The sequence below is a fragment of the Marmota marmota genome, unplaced genomic scaffold, assembly GCF_001458135.2.
Source record: "Marmota marmota marmota unplaced genomic scaffold, marMar, whole genome shotgun sequence".
NCBI classification, from domain to species: Eukaryota; Metazoa; Chordata; class Mammalia; order Rodentia; family Sciuridae; genus Marmota; species Marmota marmota.
The window spans coordinates 3,280,781-3,287,395 of record NW_025999992.1 but is presented as its reverse complement, the minus strand read 5'-3'; the positions used below and the strand labels follow the sequence as shown (position 1 = coordinate 3,287,395).

At 42.7% G+C, this 6,615-nt stretch overlaps 1 pseudogene; it reads left to right on the top strand.

Moving 5' to 3' along the window:
- Positions 1-6,304: 6,304 nt before the first annotated feature.
- Positions 6,305-6,615, top strand: part of LOC107159434 — a 70,288-nt pseudogene continuing 69,977 nt past the window's right edge.

Genomic DNA, 6,615 nt, shown 5'->3' with positions numbered 1-6,615 from the left:
TCCTCTGGTGATAGAAAGGTGTTAGTAGTAGTCTCCTGTAGAGGTGGCGCTGTTGGTTGGACACTTACACCCTCTGGTGATAGAAAGGTGTTAGTAGCAGTCTCCTATTGTAACTTTCCCCCTGATGGCTTTTTCTGCTCTACACTTTCTTTCTCTGTCTGACTAGCTCGAGAGACCTTCTCTTTTACTTGAATATTTCTACTATAACTATAATACAACCCAAGAAGATAACGCCAAACAAATCTGAAACAGAGTGAAACAAAATTGGAACAACAAAAAATCATTATAGCCTTTCTATCTTCCTGAAATGTCCATCCGTCCTTTCTCCCTATCTGTTCCTCAGATGTGAGTGGTTTTTCTTCCATCTTACACATCTCCAGGGACAGGCAACTTAAAACAAAAGTGAAGCAAAACAAAAGAAGAATCTTAAAATGGCTACCCATCCTCTCACCCTGCCCTCAGGGGCGAGCAGTTTACCTTATCACTTACCCTCAGTCATTCCCCATGCGAGCCACCAAATTCCGCAGTCTGGCTGGGCACAATTCAGGAGCCACTTGTCAAAAGAAATGAACTTTATTTTTAGAACACCCACACCAAACCACACAGCTCCTCAGGAAAAACCTTCAGAGCCCAACTGCCACCACCGGCTTCCCACAAGCCTCTCAACCTCCCCCACTCCTCCTGCTCTTGAGGCTGATTGGCTGGGTCATGTGGGCAGAGCCAAAAAAAGTCCTCCAATGAGCAGCTCCATGGTCTGAAAGGGTGGGGAAACAGCCCAATGAACATCACCGCAGAGGAGCCAATCAGTTGGCAGCTAGAAGTTTGCTGGGGCGGCTGTGAGTCAATCATCAGCTGGCAGCTGGAAGTTTGCTGGCAGCTGGAAGTTTGCTGGGGCCCCTTCAGCTGTGGCTCTCAACAGTATTCCCTTTTGTATTATTTTAGATTTTCATCACTGTGACACAATGCCTGAGATAAACTCTTAAAGAAAGAAAGATTTATTTTGCCTCATGGTTACAGAGGTTTCATTCTTGGTTGGCCAACTCCATTCCTTTGTGCCTAAGGTGAAGCTGAACATCATGGCAGATGGGCTTGGCAGAGGAAAGTTGCTCACCTCTTCTGTATTATTCACTGGGAAGCAGAGAGAGGGACAGGAAGGGGCTGGTCACAAGATATAGTCCACAAGGGCCTGCCCCCAAAGAAAGTCCCACTCTCTTCAACTAGATTCTACTTCCTATAGTTTCCATTACCTCCCAGTAATCCATGCATATTAAGAAGACATCAATGGATTAATCAGTTTAGGAAGTCAGAGTCCTAATTATTCAATCATTTACTAAAAGCCCCACCTCTGAATACTACTGCATTGGGGATCAAGCTCTCTGAGCCTTTTGGGGACATTCTGGATCCAAATTATAACAAATATCTTCAGTGATCCTGGTCTAGTGGCCATACATTCTCTTAATTTATTATTATCCAAGGTCTTTATCTCTCTTGTTTTCTTGAAAACTAATGGTGCTGGGTATATCAGTCTTGTTTGGCACTCCATTCCTTACCCAGACTACTTTCTTCTTTTTAACGATCACCAATCATAATGGATTATACCCAGTCATAGGGACCTTATTTTACCTTAACTACTTTTTTAAAGGCCCAATTGCCAAATAAAGTCACATTCTGAAGTATTGGTGGTTGAGACCACATATGAATTTGGGGGCACATAACTGAAACATAATAGGCAGGTGTGGGGAGTTTGGTTGTCTCTGGTGAGCATCTTGAACCTCAGGGCCACCACAGTGTTTGTAGCAGGGATACTTATGGGGCCTATGGATGAGGGTGGGGTAGCATGGCTGGAGAAACCCTGCCTTGTTTCCCCAGCAAGTGACAATAAGTTACTTCATGCATGAGTCAGTAAACAGCCCAAGAACAACGACTTGATAGCTTGATATAAATGAATAGTGTTGTGTACGTTATTAGTAGTCATACATAGACTATAAATCTAAAGTCCAAAGTGGTTGTGCAGAATATGAATTATGACTCCAGGTGACATAACCTAGAAAACAAGACTAGTTTACCTTGAAGGTAAAATACTAATTTAATTCATCCATGAGGTCAATCTGATGTTTATAGTGATGTTGTGAGAGTAATTGATGTTTTAAATATGTGATCAGCTTGGAAACATGGCTAGAAGCCTAAACACACATTGATTCCCATTTTGTTACATTAGGCCACCACCACCAGCATCAGTCATCGCAAAAGGGTATGATGAAGACTTGCTGTATCTTGTCAACACTGTTGAATAAAAATGGGATCATTTGCATTTTCCTACCAGTTGGCCAAGATGGAATCCCAAATCAATATGGGTCCACGTCTGTGGGGAATGAAATCAGCAAAAATGATGTGATAGGTTTGTCTTAAGTAAAATGTATCTGTTCTCAATTCTGTTCTCAATTCTGAGGTTATGCCCTTTTTAAATTTCTGCATTAAAATTTAGTTACTTTCAAGAAATCAAAATCATAAAATAAAACTTATTGTTTTATTTTAAATATTTTAAAAATATTTTTAGTTGTACATGAACACAATACATTTATTTATTTATTTATATTTTATATAGTGCTGAGGATTGAACACAGTGCCTCATATATTACAGGCAAGTGCTCTGACACTGAGCTATAACCCCAATCCTATTTTAAATATTTTTACTTCTTCCTTTGGCCCAGGAAAAACAAAGAAAATATATCACATCTTGATTTGGGAATATCAAGAGTTTTTTTAAAAAAAAATTTAGAGTCTCCATAAATGTATGAAGTTTATCATTGTTCTTGTGAAGCAGCATCTCCTGGGCTCTGGGGCAGCTCCAGGAGCCAGGCAGTACAGACAGCTTGGGTGGGGGAAAATCTGTTGGATCCTGTGCATATGTCTTCCTCATTGTTAGTGATCAGGTTGTAGGGTACCTCCCTGGCCCTTGGTAGTTCAAGTTTCTGTGGATCCTGAGGTCCACAGTGAAGAGGAGCATCCTCCATGCAGAAGGTCTGAAAGAGGGATATCTGCAATTATTCCCTCTAAGCAGAGGGTAATGGCCCCAGCTGTGGGTGCCCTTCTCTAGGACTTGGTGATGACATTGTCAAGTTATAATTGAACAACCCAGAATGGCCTTGCAGTTAAGAATATTCCTTCCAAGAACCTGCAGATTTTGATGGGAATAAGCAGTACCCTGATAGAGTCATGCTGCTTGCAGGCAGACTTCATCTGCCAAATGACTAGTAAAAGCAATGGTAAACTAATCACAACTGCAAGAAATGAGGCATTGCCAAGAGGACCTTGGAAATGCATTTATTATCCTGCCAGTAGCAAGGAACTTGCTCTGAGGGTCATAACAGAGCCATTAGGAACAGAGACTTTTTTTGTATTAAATACTGAGCAGTCCATTTTGTATAATGTGCTGTGGTTTTTATATTACATACTGTTAACCTTCTTTATCTGCAGTCCTCATCCATGGATTCAATTAATCTCAAATCAAAAATATTGAGAAAGAATAATTTGTCTGTATTAAACAGACTTTTTCCCTTACTATCTATTATTTCCTAAACACACTATATAAAAATTCTTTCCTGTGCCTGCAGCTCATGAGAAACCTGAAGGGGCAGTAATGAGGCCTCCCAGAGCATCTGAAGTTCCACACACTGGAAATACTCCTTCAGTGCACTTTGACTGTGGCACTTGGGCTGTGGAACATCATTATTTAGGGTCTCTTGAGGCAGTGACTGAGACTAAATTCTGACCTGCTTGGAGGTGTCCCCTCTCTCAGGTGGGGTGCTCAGGGTGCACTGGAATATACTTGGGGGAAGGGACCTGACAGGCATGTTTCTAACTGATCCATCGATAGTGAGTCTGGGGCCAAGGTTATAATAACGGCCCACAAGTATCACCAACCAGACTCAGTCCCCACAATTTTGCATGAATTGAGTAAATTGCCATGTCCTTAGGATTTAGGTGTGGAAATAATGGCTTGCCCTGAATCACACAGTGGGGGGGAGGGGGGATGCTGGAATCTGCCCTCATGGCCTCTACTGTAGACTCACTGTGGGTTTATGGACCCTTTGGGGGTGTGGCCAGGACTCCTCATCCTACAGATATGCTCAAGGTACCATTTAAAAAAAAGGAAGGATCCAGGGCAAATACTCTTTTCAACTAGAAAATATGTCTTATGTCTGCATAATTCTGATTATGAGAATTTTTGGTCATACAACTTGAGCATAGAATGCATTATTTGAAGAAAATTTTAAGAAATTCTTGTTCATTACACATAAAAGTTTAGTAATTAAACTAATATTTTTGCAGGGAATATTTTGGAAAAATACTTAGTAAATTAGAATCAAGAGTTGAATCCCAGTGGTATTATTAAGTAAACATTAATACAGAGGGATCAGTATATTTAGATTTTACCATGATCATTTTATTCATGAGTTTTAGTAAAGTTTAAAAGATAAAGACTTCAGAATTGTTCACTTGGCTCACAAATCATGCTCATCACTGCAACTCAGCAAGTTATGGAAATTTAATATTATTTTGATATTGACTGTACAACTTCATTTAGGTTCCTTATCTTATTAGCAGGTGCCAGACAGAAAACCTTGTATTTTATAAAAAATTTTAAGATTCCTAATCAAGTGTTTGATTAGTTCAGCTTTGTATTTTCCATTTGAGTTATTTCTTGACTCATTTTCCCAATATCATAACCATTTTTCATAATTCAATGGAAATTACTTTCCTTGATAGTGAAAATGACACTGAGAAGTGCTGGTGGGTGGTGGGTCCATCAGCAAAGCTGGGCTCTGCCAGGACTCTAGCATTAGGTGATCTTGATGACAAACCAGGTGCCCAATCCCTTCAGCTCCCCAGGACTCTCTATCCACTCTCTGTGGTTACTCACTAGAGTAAAGCGGGATCCCACAAGTTCAGCCACGTCTGCACAGTGGCCCTTCCAAATCTACTGATGAAGACATCACCATCCTCCCTTCAGAGTCTAGCACCATCCAGGGTAACAGAAAGTTTCTAAACTCAGGAAAATGACCTGATGACCTCTTAGAGTGGCTCTACCTGTTTTCAAAGGACAAATTCAGGTTCATCTCTAACCCCAAGGTCCCACTTCCCATAGAATCCATAGAATCCAAGTGCCTGATTCTGGTACACAGATTCCCATGACCTTGTACTTGGGGACAGAGGGGTGTGACAATGAATAAATACATAAATACTGTAGATAACAGTGGGCCAGGCAGGGGTATGGACTTGGAAGAACAGACCTGGTCCTCCTGGAGACCAGGGGAGATCTGTGGGATGGGCACTCAGGAATAAGCCCATTGAGAAGGAGAAGGGACATGACAGGCATGTTTCTAACTGATCCATGGATAGTTAGAAACATGTAGTATTTGGGNCACTCTGCATACTCGGCAGCACGCAGTCAAGGCTCCTCCTTATCTTTTCCTGGTTCATGGCTCTGTTCCTTTTATCACTGAGCAAAGTCCCCTTGTCTGGATGTTCTTGGGTTGGTCAATTCTCCCACTAAAGGTCATCTCAGCTGCACTGTGTATGTGTGTGTGTGTGTGTGTGTGCGTGATGCTGGGGATGAACCAGGGTCTCGTGCTTGCTAGCCTAGCACACTACCACCAAGATGCACCCCAGCCCCCTGCTATCTTTGTTTTTAATGGTAAAGATAAACTTGGTCTTCTTATAATACTATACGAGCCTCATATTACTGTGAGATAAATAATCTGGCAGTTAAAATAGTCATGTGTTAAAATATTGTCCTCTAGTTGCTCCAAAAGCTCATGTTCCAGGTTTTGATCCGCAGACAAGATAGGCAGAGCATGAAGCTGCAGCATGGATCTGCCTTTTTCCTGGGTGCTGTGCAGATGCTTCCCTGCACCCATGGAGTGGCCTCTGATGTGAGCTTGTCCTGTTGCAGTTTATTTTTGTACTATTGCAGGGTTTCTCAGGACAGGTGAATTTCAAAAGATATCATGTGTGGTCCAAGAACTATGTTCACTGTAACGTGGGCTCAGGCCTTCAACCCTGAGCACTGTGGTTCTCCTGGCTGATTCTGTCCATTGGAAGGGTCTCCTCCTCCCAGTCAGGAGATGCACTAGGGTAAAACTTTAACCTCACAGGTACAGGCATAGCTGAGAGGGGCGTCAGCACATCTGGAAACACCACTGACTGCTGCAGGCACCCTGTGGGGCGTGGGGCTGGTGTGAGGTTCTAGCTGCAAAGAGGTGGGAGGGGCAGGGACTCACCGCTCTCCTTACCTGATTAGGAACGGAGGAGAAGCTGTTAGCCAACATCACAGAGGACGCCAAGAGGTTGATGGCTGCCGCCAGCTCTGTCTTCATGAAGGTTGCTGGTGACATCCTGGATGGGTCCATATTGGTCAGACATTTGGAGCTGATCCTGAAGCACAAAAGTCAGTTTCTGGACCTGTGGCAGTTAGGTGAGCTGTGGCCAGGCTGGTAAGAAGACTGTGTTCACATGTGTGCTGGCTGTCCTCCTCTATGCCACCAAGTGGAGGCCTTCTTGTCCTTCTGGTGGTGACTATGAGGCACTCCCAGGGAGAGAAAGGGGTGCCGT